Genomic DNA, 16,963 nt, shown 5'->3' on the forward strand with positions numbered 1-16,963 from the left:
ACAAAAGATGGCGATGGTGTTGTACGTAAATAAAGATGAAACTGAAAGAAGGGTTAAATAAATTAAAAGTCGTAATAAAACAGAAATGTATGGAGCAGAGGACTGGTTAGGCGTGTTTGTGTGTTACGGGAAGTCGGGGGTTCGAGCATGGGTTGTGGTGTATATTTTTTAAAGCTTGTTTCTTCAAAGGTTGTATTCAAAAATTATTATTATTATTATTATTATTATTATTATTATTATTATTATTATTATTATTATTATTATTATTATTATTATATCATTTTTATTATTAATGTAAGTATTATTATTATTATTATTATTATTATTATTAAAAACTATCATTATTAATATTATCATTACTAATAACTATTTTTATCCTTTTTATTAAAATTATCATTTTTATTAAAAATTAATATTTCTATTATTATTATTAGTATTATTAAAACTATCATTTTATTAACATTAAAACTATCATTATCATTATTAGAATTGTCATTATTTTTATTACTATTATTAACATTAATATATTTATTAACAAGTATTATTAGTATTAAGTATTATTAGTATTAAGAATTTTTATCAAAATTAGTGTTTTTATTGTAAAAATAATACAACCTTTTCATTTTATTATTATTGCTATCATTATTAAAAATTTTATATATTTTATTATTATTATCATTTTTATTATCAATATTAATATTATTATTAGTATTTTCATTATTATTATTATTATAAGTATCATTATTATTAATATTATTCCTATTATTAGTACTATAACAAATAAATATCATTTATATAAAAATATATTTAGTACATATAACATAACTATATTAATATTTTTATAATAAATAATAATTATTTATTTAAAGTAAATAAAGTAAATATATCTAACTACACTATTAATGAAACCTATAAATTATTAAATATAATAATTATATCACTAAGAATAAATACATAAATTTGTTCGATTGCCATTATATGTGTTAATATATATATAAATGATATAGGTTCGTGAATCCGAGGCCAACTTTGCATTGTCCAGTTCCGTCGATTTGCATATTTTTACTACAAAATATCGTATCATGAGTTTCATTTGCTCCCTTTTTAAAGGCTTTTGTAATATATTTTTTTGGGACTAAGAATACATGCGCTGCTTTTATAAATGTTTTACGAAATAGACACAAGTAATCGAATTACATTCTAGGGTTGGATTATCGAAATCGAATATCGTCCTTCAAGTCTGGTAACCTAAGAATTAGGGAAATGGCCCCTAATTGACGCGAATCCTAAAGATAGATCTATTGGGCCTAACAACCCCTATTCATGTCTATGGATGGCTTTAGTACTTCGAGATTATTATTATACAAACGTCGATGTCTGTGGGGATATTCTATGCATTATGGTTAATGTCGGTTACCAGGTGTTCAATCCATATGAATGATTTTTATGCAGATGGCTATATGCATGCATGATGTTTATGAGAAATGGAAATATGAAATCTTGTGGTCTATTAAAAATGATGGAAATGAATATTGATGATAAACTAATGAACTCACCAACCTTTTGGTTGACACTTTAAAGCATGTTTATTCTCAAGATTGAAAGAAATCTTCCGCTGTGCATTTTCCCATTTTAAAGATAGTACTTGAAGTCATTCATGGCATATTTCAAAAGATGTTGCATTCAAGTCGTTGAGTTCATTAAAGATTATGATTAAGAAAATGACAGATTATGTCACTTATAGTTGGATATTATGAAATGGTATGCATGCCTATCAACTTTCGATGAAATGAAAGTTTGTCTTTTAAAATGAATGCAATGTTTGTAAAATGTATCATATAGAGGTCAAATACCTCGCAATGTAATCATATGTTATTGTATTCGTCCTTATGGATTAGGACGGGTCGTCTCAAGTCACTAGCATATAAATCTACCATGTGCATGCTGAAGCACAACATTTGTTGTAAGTTGTACCTCTACTATGCAGGGCCATGGAAACAGCCTAGTGTTGACGTGCATGTACATTGCACTAAGCTTGAGATATTATTTAGTTAACTCAGGGACTACTTTTTTAAAAGTCATTAAGGATTGAATCGTTAGGATAACATAACGTGTTCATGAAAGTTACAACATAACTTGGCCATGGTGTTCTTCATGGTTGGCCTTTTTTCATTAAGAACCTAACTACCTTTTATTAACCAGTCGTTAACGAAAGCATCGAAACACATCGCGTCTCTCGAACTAGGGACACTTTAAGATCTTTTGTTATGCATAAGAAAGTTTAGACCTTATGAAATATTAATATGTCGCCTTTTTCGAGCGTTTCTATTGATGAGCCGCCCATGCCTACATGTAGCAATGTTTGATGGACGTCAATGGTTGAGGGCATTATTGTCTATTCAGAATTACCAAACCTAGCGTAATTACGCGGTGACATATCAGTTATCTAATAGGGGCCTATAGGTACAACATAACGAATCTAAAGTCATCACCTATTCATGAGCCGTCATTTTACAATCTCAGCCAAGCAACTGATGAAATCATAGCATGCACTTACTTTAACCTTATTTGAAATACAAATTTTATCTTTATCGCTTTATTTTTTTTATCAGTTTGTCTTAGATTATAGAAAAACCAAAACTATCCCAAACTACTCCTAAATTAATCTTCTAAGTTTACTATTCCGAAGGTTCAATTCTGTTGTCTTCTTAAACGAACAATCCTAGGTCATGCTTCTCTTACTCACCTATAGGAAGGACTAGTAGATTTAGGCCCCGCTTTTACAAATAAAAAAATCAGTTGGTAGGCATTCGCTTTGTCAACCTCGTTATACAACAAACGAAATCGACTTTTTAGGCGATTTCATTAGTGTAACTTTGTTTTTGGCGTCGATGTTGGGGAACTGGTATTATATAATATTGTTTCATTTCAAACTTATTACAAGCTTTAAGTGGTGTTTAAGAAAGACAATTATACACGGACTTGGTTGTTGAAATTTTCGAATAGTCTCCAATTATATTGAAACCAAAAGGATCTTAACTCCCGTAGTCGGCCTGGCCACTTAGTTTGTTAAATAGTTCATGCGAAACTCTGTTATCATCATACCAGGAAAACAGCAGTAAGAAAAAAAAACTCGCCCTGGTTAAACCCTTCGTAGATCCCATATTATCATAGAACCCCTTAGGATTTCGTAGATAAACTAGTCAGGCATACCTAGTGTATGACCAAAACCTGATCCATACCAGGATTGATGATATTCGTTCATGTCCTGAATCAATATTATATAATCACGCAAGGAAGAAAAGCTTAAAGCTCTCGTCAACCCAACGGCACTACGAGTCACTCTTGCTTGCTGAGAACACAAAACCCTCAATTGAAGGTCAAGGAGGACCGATTAGATTTCCAGAGATTCAAGGACATTCATTCGAGCTAAAATGTTACATTGTACAACGCATCCAAACTGGTTGTCAATTTCATGGATTGTCGAACGAGGATCCTAACTTTCACCTTGATAATTTCATCTCTTTGTCAAACTCCTACAAGAAGCTAGGGATAGGCCAAGATATAGTTTATATTTATTTTCATACCCTCAGAAATCTCAATTAACCTACGATCAACCACTCTCACTCACTGGACCAACGTTAGAAGTTAACCCTCTTAACAATCAAATTACAAAAGCAACCAATTCAACTCTCGGAACTGAAGAACATGTATACTAGTTCATTCAAGGGCAACAACAGTTAAATCAGAGAACTGCATCTAGAAAAGATCGAGAGGGAAGTACTCATGAGAAATTAATTAGCTCTACTCAAATGTCTAGAGATGCAGCTCGGACGGTTATCCTAACGCCTTGAAACCCGACCGCAGGAAAGGTTTCCTAGTAATACCATCAAAAATTCCCACATAGAAGAACAAAGAAAATGGATCATGTAATCCCAAAGGAAGAGCCACCGCCTCGCCGAAGGTCACTTAGGCTAAAGAAGAAGTCAGCCACCATGCGAGAACTGCTCCCACAGAACCCAGTTCGTGTACCATATCCCGAAAGACTCAAGGTGTAGTGACCCGAACTTTTCCATGATTATATATTATATGAGATTTATATTTACATAATTAAATGTTTCCAACATGTTAAGCAATCAAACTTATTAAGACTTGATTAATTGAAATGAGTTTTATGTAGACAATTGACCACCCAAATTGACCTGCGATTCATGAATGATTGAAACTTGTAAAAATGACATGATATATATATATATATATATATATATATATATATATATATATATATATATATATATGTTTAACATGATGTTATGATAAGTAAGTACCTTACTAAGTATATTAACAATGAGTTATATATATAAAATGAGACTAATGAATTAAGGAGCTCGAAACGATATATATAACGATTATCGTTATAACAACGTCTGAATTAAAATAAATACCTATGTATCGTATTAAGATATTAATACATTATGTTTAACAAGATAAAATGATAATTAAATATATCATTAAGTGTGTTAACAATGAACTACATATGTAAAACAAGACTACTAACTTAAGGATTTCGAAACGAGTAATATATGTAACGATTATCGTTGTAATAATGTTTTAACGTATATATATCGTATTAAGATATATTCATACACCATGTTATCATGATAATATAACAATTTAACATCTCATTGGATATAATAATAATGGGTTGATTACATTAAACAAGATCGTTAACTTATAAGTTTCGAAACAACACATACATTTAACGATTAACGATGAGTTAACGACTTAATTAAAATGTATATATATGTATTGTAACGACATGTATCAAAATAATTCTAATTAACAAAAATGATTACATTTACATTCCCCTTCGTTTTCATTAACAATTCTACTCGTATTCATACAGTAGTTGTACTCGTATTGTACGTAACTTTTAGATGTATTTACTATTGATCTATACCAATAAAAATCTGCTCCTTAGCAGTCCTAAATGATTAAGAGACATGTGGAACCAAACATTTGGAAACTAGCTTGAATTATTACACTAAAAATCAAATTACAACTTGCATATATGCTAGCCTCCATTCATGTTTTTTTCAAGCTCACCACACACTTGCATTTTTCAATTATCTTTCACTCATTTGATCTCTCTCTTGTTCTCTCTTGATGTTCTAAGTGTTCTTCATCATCTTCATCAAAATCTACATCAATCTAGCTCATAAATCCATACATAAATCAACAAACAAAACAACTACTCAAGAACACTTCAAGAACACTTTCAAGTTTGATAGATTACTTCCAAGCTTTCTAATCTATTCCAAGTAATCATCTAAGATCAAGAAACCTTTGTTATTTACAGTAGGTTATCTTTTTAATTCAAGGTAATATTCATATTCAAACTTTGATTCAATTTTTTTAACTATATCTATCTTAATTCAAGTAGTAATCTTACTTGAACTTGTTTTCGTGTCATGATTCTACTTCAAGAACTTCCAAGCCATCAAAGATCCTTTGAAGCTCAAGTTATTTTCTCATCATTTCCAGTAGGTTTACCTACTATACTTGAGATAGTAATGATGTTCATAACATCATTCGATTCATATATATATAACTATCTTATTCAAAGATTATAACTTGTAATCACTAGAACATAGTTTAGTTAATTCTAAACTTGTTCGCAAACAAAGTTAATCCTTCTAAATTTACTTTTAAAATCAACTAAACACATGTTTTATATCTATATGATATGCTAACTTAATGATTTAAAACTTGGAAACGCAAAGAACTCCGTAAAACCGGACATACGTCGTCGTAGTTAAACCGGGGCTGTTTTGGGTTGAATAATTAAAAACTATAATAACCTTTGATTTAAAAGTTGTTCTTCTAGGAAAATGATATTTCTTATGAACATGAAACTATATCCAAAACTCATGATTAAACTCAAAGTGGAAGTATGTTTTTCAAAATGGTCATCAAGATGTCGTTCTTTCGTCGGAAATGACTATCTCTTTCAAAAATGACTTGTAACCTATATTTTAGACTATAAACCTATGCTTTTTCTATTTAGATTAATAAATTATGGTTCGATACGAACCCATAGCCTTTTGATTCACTCAAAACGGATTTGAAATGAAGAAATTATGGGCAAAACAAAATTGGATAGAATTACTAGTTTTAACTACGAAAATTTTATAACAAATCTATACTAACCATATCCTAACTAACTTATCCTATATTCTATATATATATATAATATACCTTGATAAATTATAGACACGTATACAATATTTTAACATATCATATTGACATCATCTATATATATTATTTTGAATAACCCATAAGACACTATATGCGGTAATGCTCGAGTTAGCATATAATGGGTCGAGGTTAATTCTAAAATAATATATATACCATGGGTTGTGACAGAGTCTGAGATATGTATACACTGGGTCGTGGATTGATTCGAGATAATATGCATAATATGATATATTGATTTATTTATGTGCTACTAACTGTGGACTACTAATTGTGGACTACTAACGTTGTACTGCTAACTTAACAACTTAAATCGTCAACACGTAAGAAAATATGATATGAATATATTTCTATCATACTTTGATATATGTATATATTTGTTATAGGTTTGTGAATCGACCCGTGGCCAAGTCTAATTTTCGACGAATCGAAAATCTGTGAAAATGAATTATAGTCCTATTTTTACTATCTAATATTTTTGGGATGAAAATACATGCAGTTTTATAAATGTTTTACAAAATAGACACAAGTATTCGAAACTACATTCTATGGTTGGATTATCGAATCGAATATGCCCCTTTTTAGCTTGGTAGCCTAAGAATTAGGGAAATGGCCCCTAATTGAGGCGAATCCTAAAGATAGATCTATCGGGCCCAACAAGCCCCATCCGAGTTACGGATGCTTTAGTACTTCGATTTATCATATCCGATGAGAGTCCTGAAATGATAGCGATATTCTATATGCATCTTGTTAAGGTCGGTTACCAGGTGTTCACCATATGAATGATTTTTATACAAAGGTTGTGTGTATCATGTTTTGTACACGAGATGAATGTGTGCAGTTAAATATTAAAATCTTGTGGTCTATTAAATATTAAACTTATAACTTACCAACATTTTTGTTGACGTTTGTGATGACCCGGGAATTTCTGACCAAATTTAAACTTCTGTAATGTTGATGTTTTCAAAAACTTTGAATTGTGTTCATGTAATCAATTACCCTTCGACTATTCCCGACGATTCACGAACAACTATATAAATAGATGAATATAGATATTATTAAAATAATATATCATTAAACTGTTAGAATTAAATATGTAAAATAATATGCGATGTAATGGAAACTATATTTATAAATATATAGATATTTATAATTATGTATATAAATATTACTTGTAAATATATAAAGTTATATTAAATCTATTTGTTTAAAAATATATAATATATTTGTTTTAGTAATTAAACATGCTATTTTAAAACTGTTTATATATAGAATGTGAATATATATTAAAAATAAATGATTTCGAGCTTAATTAGTAAACGTCATTAACACTCGGTTGACGTTTTGTTAGTTTTAATATAGATATAGTACTTGTTCATGAAGGATTGAAATAAAAGTTGAACTGTAAATTGATTGCGAGATCTTAGATTTGTTAAATATATTTTTACCTTTTTAAGTTTGAATATTAGTACTTCGTACATATAAATTGGAACAGAAAATAAATATTTATCGAACCTTTTTGATCAGGTTTCAAACAGTTAATGAGTGAAATAATTAAATACATTTAATCTAAAAATTTGGGATTTTTAGGAACACTTTTATACGTTAACTGTTTAGCATTGGACACGAAATCATATCCGTGAATAAGTGTCGGCAAAGAAATAGTCTAATTACTCCCGTGACTTATTAACTAATTAGAGTCACTATTTGCTTTTCTTCCTTATCTAATTTTATATATATACTTTGGCATACATAAGATATATAGGATATATATATATCATATACTCTAAAAGCTCGATCACCACCGGTACCATCGACCATAACCGCAGTCACAATCACCTCCTTCCGCCATCATACACCACCGCGAGCCAACCGTCACCACCTTCAATCACCCTATCATCTTTTCTCTCTCTTTCTTGATTTCCTATCGATGAAACCATCCAACACCAATGAACCGCCATCACCTTCGGCCAGTATCACTTCCACCATCTCCATAACCCACCACTACACCTTCATGTACCACCGTTGACAACTTCCACCGAAGCTCAACCACACACCACCATTACTTGCTGTTTGTAACCATCACTATCGACATCATCACCACTTCAATTACTGCTACTGTTGTCGCTTTAAATCACCATTCGAAACCATCTACTGTAAGTTTACAAACCGTCACCTTATACCCATCACCACCCTATCTTTTTCTCTCTCTTCTTTCTCTCTAAATTATGTGATTAAAATCACCTGAAGTCCATCTGTTTACAGCTTAACTGCTGCTGCTATAACCCTTTCTTTTTTTCTCCTGCTCATATACTTCTACCATAGTATATGTATCTGCTACAGCGACTATGATGAGCATACAATGATGATGATAATTCTATATAAATAACGAAGAGAAGATAATAAAACGAGGAAGAAGATGATGATGATATAATGATCATGGTGATGATACAGTGGAGACGTACGATGAGGAGATTAATGAGATGATGAAGATGAGTCGAAACTTGTTTTGATGGTCACTGCTGTGTTTTCTATTTTGGTTATGGAACGATGACAATGATATAAATAAAGGTGGGGTTTTACAAATTTAATGATGATGATAATTAAAAATATAGATAATGATGGTGTTTGATTTCAATCAAGTAAAGAATCTGATTCCTGTTTCTTTTACGTTAACAAACCGAACCCAATTAAGTTTTACAACTTAGGCCTGCTAATTGGACTAGGTATTCTATGATTTGTTGGGCCGTTGAATTAGTTAGACTCATAAGGAAGCTTGGGCCGAAAGGATACAAAACAGGGTTAAATGCATATGGGTTACAGAATAGAATAGAAAAGAGGTGATGGAGCCATGGTCTTGGGTGTTGTTGGGGGGAAAAAAGAGGTCTAGAGTTCGAGCCCGGTATGAAGCATTTTTTTAAGAAAGCTTGGGAAGGTATATTTGATTACCAAAAGTTAGTATTACATATCACTTATTATTATTATTATGATTATAGTAATTATAATTATTATTAACATTGTTAATAATAATATTACTATCATAAATAGTTATTATTATCACTTAGTATTATTATTATTATTATTATTATTATTATTATTATTATTATTATTATTATTATTATTATTATTATTATTATTATTATTGCTATTATTATCCTAATTATTAAATAACTAGTATTAGAATAAGTATTACTAATTTGGTTATATTATTAAGATTATGATTATCATTAATATCGTTATTGTTGATAATATAAATCTTAATGACAAAATAATGATAATTATATAAATATGAAAGTAGTATATAAAGTTAAGATTATATTAAGATGATGATGGTAAAATCTATTTTTTTAATATTATTATTATCATTATTATTATTAGTAAAATCATTATTTTTAGAATTATTATTATTAGTATACATTATTATTAAAATTAACATTTTTATTAAAAGTATTATTTTTTTATTAAAGTTATCATTTTATCATTAATATTAAAAGTATCATTTTTAACTCTATTATCATTATTATTATTTTTATCATTTCTAATATTATTTTAGTATTAATATAATATTAGCAAACAAAAGATATATATACATATGTATACAAAAATGTATTAAAAACATATAACATAACAAAAATTAATATTCTTTTAAATATATAAAATATATATATGAAACATATAGGTATTAATATAAAAACGATATAACTAATAAATTCTTATATATATAAATTTGTTTGATTACAATTATGTGTGTTAATGTAAATATACAAATGATATAGGTTCGTGAATCCGAGGCCAACCTTACATTGTTCAGATTCGTCATATGAATATTTTTACTACAAAATATCGTAGTGTGAGTTTCATTTGCTCCCTTTTAAATTGCTTTTGCAATATATATTTTTGGACTGAGAATACATGCGCTGCTTTTATGTTTGACGAAATAGACACAAGTACTTAAAATATATTCTACGTTGAGTTGTACCACTTTGCATATCTTCCCTAATAGCTTGGTAACTAATATTTACATATTGGAAGAACATGTAAGCGCGAATCCTATTGATAGATCTATCGGGTTTGACCACCCCAACCGGGCTATTCGCTCTAGTATCGTAAACGGTTGCATAGTACTTCGTTTTTACTACACTTGGTACAGTGTAGGGAGATTTCATAATAAAGGGAATATGCCACATTAATTGTTAAGTATGGTTACCGAAGCGCTCAACAACTTATAGAATACTTTTATACACTTGCGAGTGTACATATATTTATAAACGGAAATCTTGTGGTCTATCAAAATTACAGAATTTTATTGTTTTATGATAAACTTATGAACTCACCAACCTTTTGGTTGACACTTTAAAGCATGTTTATTCTCAGGTATGAAAGAAACCTTCTACTGTACATTTTCTCATTTACATGGAGTCATTCATGGCATATAGAAGTCAGTTCATCGAGATGGTACCAGATGTTATTGTATTCGTTCAGAAGGAGTTGGACGAGGTATGACATGTGGTATCAGAGCGGTGGTCTTAGCGAACCAGGCCTTGCATTAGTGTGTCTAACTGATAGTTGATTAGATGCATTAGTGAGTCTGGACTTCGACCGTGTCTGCATGTCAAAAGTTTTGCTTATCATTTCGTGTCGAAAATTTCCTGCTTATCATTCTTAGGGAATCACTTGCTTATCATTCTTGATCTAGACATATCTTACTACCTGGATTGCATGAATAGTGTATAGACAACCTTCATATCTTAGCGTATCTACTAATTCATATCTTAGCATATCTGTTACTGTAGACTTTGCCTGACAACTTCCGTAGATTCCTCCGTAACTTATGGGATTTTAGTATTATATATGCATATGTAAATTATGTATTGCAGGGTACTAATCTACATCCTATAATCTATTTCTTATCGAAAATCCTTCATCTGATCGTACGAGATGAATCCCTCAACCAGTTCGAGTCCCTCAGATTTCGATAGCTATTCCGATAGTTATTCCGACAGCTATTCCGACATGAATATTCACCTAAGCTCCGGAAGCAGCGTCACCAGAATGAATTCAATCAATTAGCCATCCCCAATTCATCTAATGGGTTCGTAGTCGACTTAACCAATAGAGACGATAAGAAGGCGATCGTTTCCACCCACCAACCTGCATTCTTGACGATGAACCTGAAGCATTTACCAACTAACCCATTCGAAACACCATTTTCACACTCATTTTTCGAATATCTCGCAAAGATTATATTCTATCTAAAATTCTAAACCTTATTCATTCGCTCGTTCCTACCGATAATCATCCCGGAGTAATAAGTCAACGAGCTTTGCGCCCGAGTTGTAGCCTTGGAAAATATGGTGCAAAATGTACCAGCTTCAGCAACATCACCGGCACCAACAGTACCATCAGTAACAGAACCAGTACCATCAAAAATCCATGCCTCAACATCTCATTCTGTACCTCGAGTGTAATTATCGTTCTACGAATCGTTCTACATCATTTATCTTCGTTCGACATGGCGATTATGTAATCTCTAATGTTTTAGAGATTATATATTCTTATTTTAACGGTAAATCAAATGAGTCTAATATCATATTTGTGATGACCCGGGAATTTCCGACCAAATTTAAACTTAATCTTTATGTGATCTCGACATGATAAGCAAAGTCTATTTAATCGAATCTTAAAATGTTTGAACTATTTTTTTTTATGAATGCATTTGACCTTTGGCTATGCCCGATGATTCACGGACAATTGCTAATAAATATGTATATATATATATATATATATATATATATATATATATATATATATATATATATATATATATATATATATATATATATATATATTTAAATATAAATATAAGGTATATATAATGTTTTTAATTAATAATGTATACTATAATCAATTGGAATTAAAAATATAAAATAATAAATAGATTGATTAAGTTAGTTTTAAAATGAATTTATATATAAATATATATGATATTATTATGAACTAATATATGTATATATATGATTAGTAATCATTATTATATTGTAATATATATAATATATATAAATATTCAATATTCAATAAATATTATCATAGGAATTATAATATAAATAGTAAATATTACAAAACTAATATATTATAATATTAAAATTATTAAATGTAATTAAAAGATAAAATACTCAATACCATTAATAATAAAATACAATTATATTGTTATAAATTTTATTATTGTTTATAACATTAAGTGTATTATTGTTACAATTATAATTACTAATTAATAAGAGTAATTATATAATACAAATGTACAAACAAATATATAGATATACAATAAGAAAATATATAGTTATATAGTTAGATATATAAGTACATATGTATATATACGGTATCTAATATGTATATACAAACATATTATCACGGGTTAAGTTTATATCTTAATCAACTTTACAATTTTGTTTTTTTCTCTTTATCTGCATCTGAATCGAAATCAGGAGCCAACAAATTCGATGGAGTGTAGTTTTCCATTTTTTTTTTATTTAATCTTTTTGGTTGTCTGCTCCAATTAAAAACTGTCCATTTATTTTTTTTCTATATCAATCGATCCAATTTATAAAGCAGCCATCCTAAATTCTTTCCACTATCAAATATGAACTACAATTACCTGTAACTACATTTGTTTAATTTAAATTCAGAGAAATTTCAAGAAACAGCTCGTTACTCTCGGGTATTCAACTCGATTGGTCAAAATTCGATTTTTAATCAATTTTCAAAAAGTGTTAATGAGTTTTTGTTAGGAATACTCCAAGTGATCTTTCTGCAAAATATCAAGTTCCAATTCCTAATATCGAGTTCTAATTTCGAAGTCAAACTCTTTGAAATAAAAAGTCAAATTTTGTTCTTCAAACGAATTCTAGTTACTTGTTATGATTCTGTTAAAATTGAAGAGTCAGAAAGATTATACAAACCATTTAGAAACTAATTCGTGTTGTAACATTTGTCTAAAAAACTTTCAAAATTGAAATCACAATTTTTTTTTGTTAAAAAAAGCCGACGGCAGTAGCAGTGCAGTTCTTATTTTTTTCTGTTTTAATTAATTTTTAATCCATCTATAATTAGTTCTGTATCGTTATTAAATCCTAAAAATGATTTATAATTTATGGAGAGAAGGGATTTGATCCCTGGTTGAGTACGGTTTTGAGAAGAAATGGAGATAAAGGGAAACAGATAGAGTATAGATAAATATAACTCAGATGCTATATAATTGAGAAAAACAGAATGGATCAGTTGGTTGGGAGGATGTGTTGGTTTTCGAGAGGTCTCGGGTTCAATCCCTTCTTGGTGCAATTCTTTTTAAATGGGCTTTCTAAGGTAGTTACATTGTTAATTCTATTATTATTATTATTAATATTAATATTATTGTTATCATTATTATTATTGTTATTAATCTGATTATTATTAATGATATTATTATTAGAATCATGAAAATTAGTATTGTTAACATTATTATTATTATTATTATTGTTATTAAAAGTATTATAATTAGTATTGTCATGTTTAGATTTGTAAGCGTTGGAAACATTATTAATACTATTATTACTACTAATATAAGTGATACAATTTTCACTTATTATGATTATAAATACAAGTATGAACATTATGATTATTATCACTAACAGATGTGTTATTATTATTATTATGATTAGGATCATTATTATTATCATTATTATGAAGATAATACAAGTTATTATTATTTTCATTAATATTAAGTATTAGTAACACTCTTATAACTATTAGTATTATTATTGACAATATCAATATTATTATTATTAATATTATCATTTGTAACAAAGTTATAATTATTAGTAAATCGTTAATATCAAAACTAATATTTTTAAACAAATAAATATTTGGTACATAAAATATATTTATGATATATACTATACTTATATTAAAACTTCACATAACTATATATATAGAACCTACTAAAATTATTTATATAAACACTTACAAACAACAAATTTTTTATTTTAAATATAATATTAAACAAGTATATATATGAATATGTTAATATAACTATAAAAATATTAACCATTTGAATGAACATACAAATTAAAAATATATGTTATTAATTTAAAAATAATGTAATTAATAAATTTATATGTATATTCATTCGAATACCATTATGTGTATTAATAAACATACAAATGATATAGGTTCGTCAATCCAAGGCAAACCCTGCATTGTTCAATTGTCCAATGTCGTCTTACGTATTTTTACTACAAAATACAGTACAGTGAGTTTCATTTGCTCCTTTTTTAAATGTTTTTGCAATATATATTTTGGGACTGAGAATACATGTGCTGCTTTTATAAATGTTTTACGAAATAGACACAAGTAATCAAAACTACATTATATGGTTGAATTATCGAAATCGAATATGCCCCTTTTTATTAAGTCTGGTAATCTAAGAATTAGGGAACAGACACCCTAATTGACGCGAACTCTAAAGATAGATCTATCAGGCCCAACAAGCCCCATCCAAAGTACTGGATGCTTTAGTACTTCGAAATTTATATTATGTCCGAAGGAGGATCCCGGAATGATGGGGATATTCTTTTATGCATATTGTGAATGTCGGTTACCAGGTGTTCAATCCATATGAATGATATTTTTGTCTCTATGCATGGGACGTATATTTATGAGAAATGAAAATCTTGTGGTCTATTAAAATGATGGAAATGTTTATTTATGTTAAACTTATGAACTCACCAACCTTTTGGTTGACACTTGGAAGCTTGTTTATTCTCAGGTATGAAAGAAATCTTCCGCTATGCATTTGCTCATTTTAGAGATATTACTTGGAGTCATTCATGACATATTTCAAAAGATGTTGCATTCAAGTCGTCGCATTCATCAAGATTATTATTAAGTCAATTATAGTTAGATATATTATGAAATGGTATGTCTGCCGTCAACTTTTGATGTAATGAAAGATTGTCTTTTCAAAAACGAATGCAATGTTTGTAAAATGTATCATATAGAGGTCAAGTACCTCGCGATGTAATCAACTGTTGTGAATCGTTTATAATCAATATGGACTTCGTCTGGATGGATTAGAACGGGTCCTTTCAGTTGGTATCAGAGTGGTGGTCTTAGCGAACCAGGTCTGCATTAGTGTGTATAACTGATGAGTCGTTAGGATGCATTAGTGAGTCTGGACTTCGACCGTGTCTGCATGTCAAAAGTTTTGCTTATCATTTTGTCGAAAATCATCTGCTTATCATCCTTAGGAGATTACCTGCTCATTATTCTTAGTCTAGACACATTTTACTGCATTGACTGCATGAATAGTGTATAGACAAAATTCATATCTTAGTGTATCTATTACTGTAGATCTTGCCTGATATCTCTAGTAAATTTCTCTGCAATTTAAGGGATCCTGGTACTATATATATCTATCCATATTATGCATTGAGAATACATCCAACTATCAATTGCTGTCACTAAACTCTTTATACCAAAAATCTTTTCTGTGATCAAGATGGCCTCTACGAATCGACCACGTTCCTCTGACTCTGAAGACAGCGTGACAGGAGCACACCAACCAATTAACTACCGTGATTACTGGATAAAATGGGGGTGGGTTCGAGACATACTCATCCTATGGAGAAGGGAAGAAGGTACTCCATATCATGAACCGAATCTACCACCTAACCTTGGAGTACTCGACCCGCTCATCGGCGAACCTGTTCACAACACCGTTTATACCCTTTTTGCCAGAATTTTTCATCTTGAGACTACCATTAACGGAACTAGAGGATATTTCCAATCTCTACCTCACACTGATAACCAACCAGGATTAGTAGAAGAATTTAAAGAACTCCGAGCTCGAGTGTTAACTTTAGAGAGCACGGTACACAAATTGCAAGCACCAGCAGTATCACCAACACCAGTAACATCACCAACCTCAGCACCAACAGCACCAGTACCACCAACAACCTAAGATTCAACACCACATGCCTCAACATCTTATTCTGTACCTCGAGTATAATTATCGTTCTATGAATCGTTCTACATCAATTATCTTCATTCTACGTGACGATTATATAATTTCTAATGTTTTAGAGATTATGTGTTCTAGTTCTAACGATAAATCAAATGAGATTAATATCATATTAATTCATTAAATCCACGATTATATCTGAAGAAAATATAATGTATATATGTTTTCATAAAGATTGTAATCAAAAATTCTTTGGTACAAACTGTTAATGGTGAAAATATTTTAACGGGTAGGTAATACCCGATGAATATTTAGATTTCATATTAATAAGTTACATTGTACATTCTTCGAAGTTGATTCAACAGTCGTTTACTATCCTACTTACATTCACCGATATACAAATCCGTTCACCACAGAATAACCATATTCATCCAATTTCATATTTGGATTTTGATTTATCAGAATCCAACAAGTGGCATAATGAAGAAAACATTTGACAAAATAAAATTTGTTAGAAACAAAAAAATTAACTATGAGAAATTTTGTTAAGAATCCAGCTAACTGTTCCTAGCTAACTGTTAATTCCGTATTACATTTTATTTATCGCAATTTAATTATCGTAATTTACATTCTCACAATTTTATTTAACGTCATTTAATTTCTGTTATTTACATCATCATTTATTTTCTGTTATTTATTTTACGCACTTTAAAT

Source organism: Rutidosis leptorrhynchoides, chromosome 1 (assembly GCF_046630445.1).
Source record: "Rutidosis leptorrhynchoides isolate AG116_Rl617_1_P2 chromosome 1, CSIRO_AGI_Rlap_v1, whole genome shotgun sequence".
Taxonomy (NCBI): domain Eukaryota; kingdom Viridiplantae; phylum Streptophyta; class Magnoliopsida; order Asterales; family Asteraceae; genus Rutidosis; species Rutidosis leptorrhynchoides.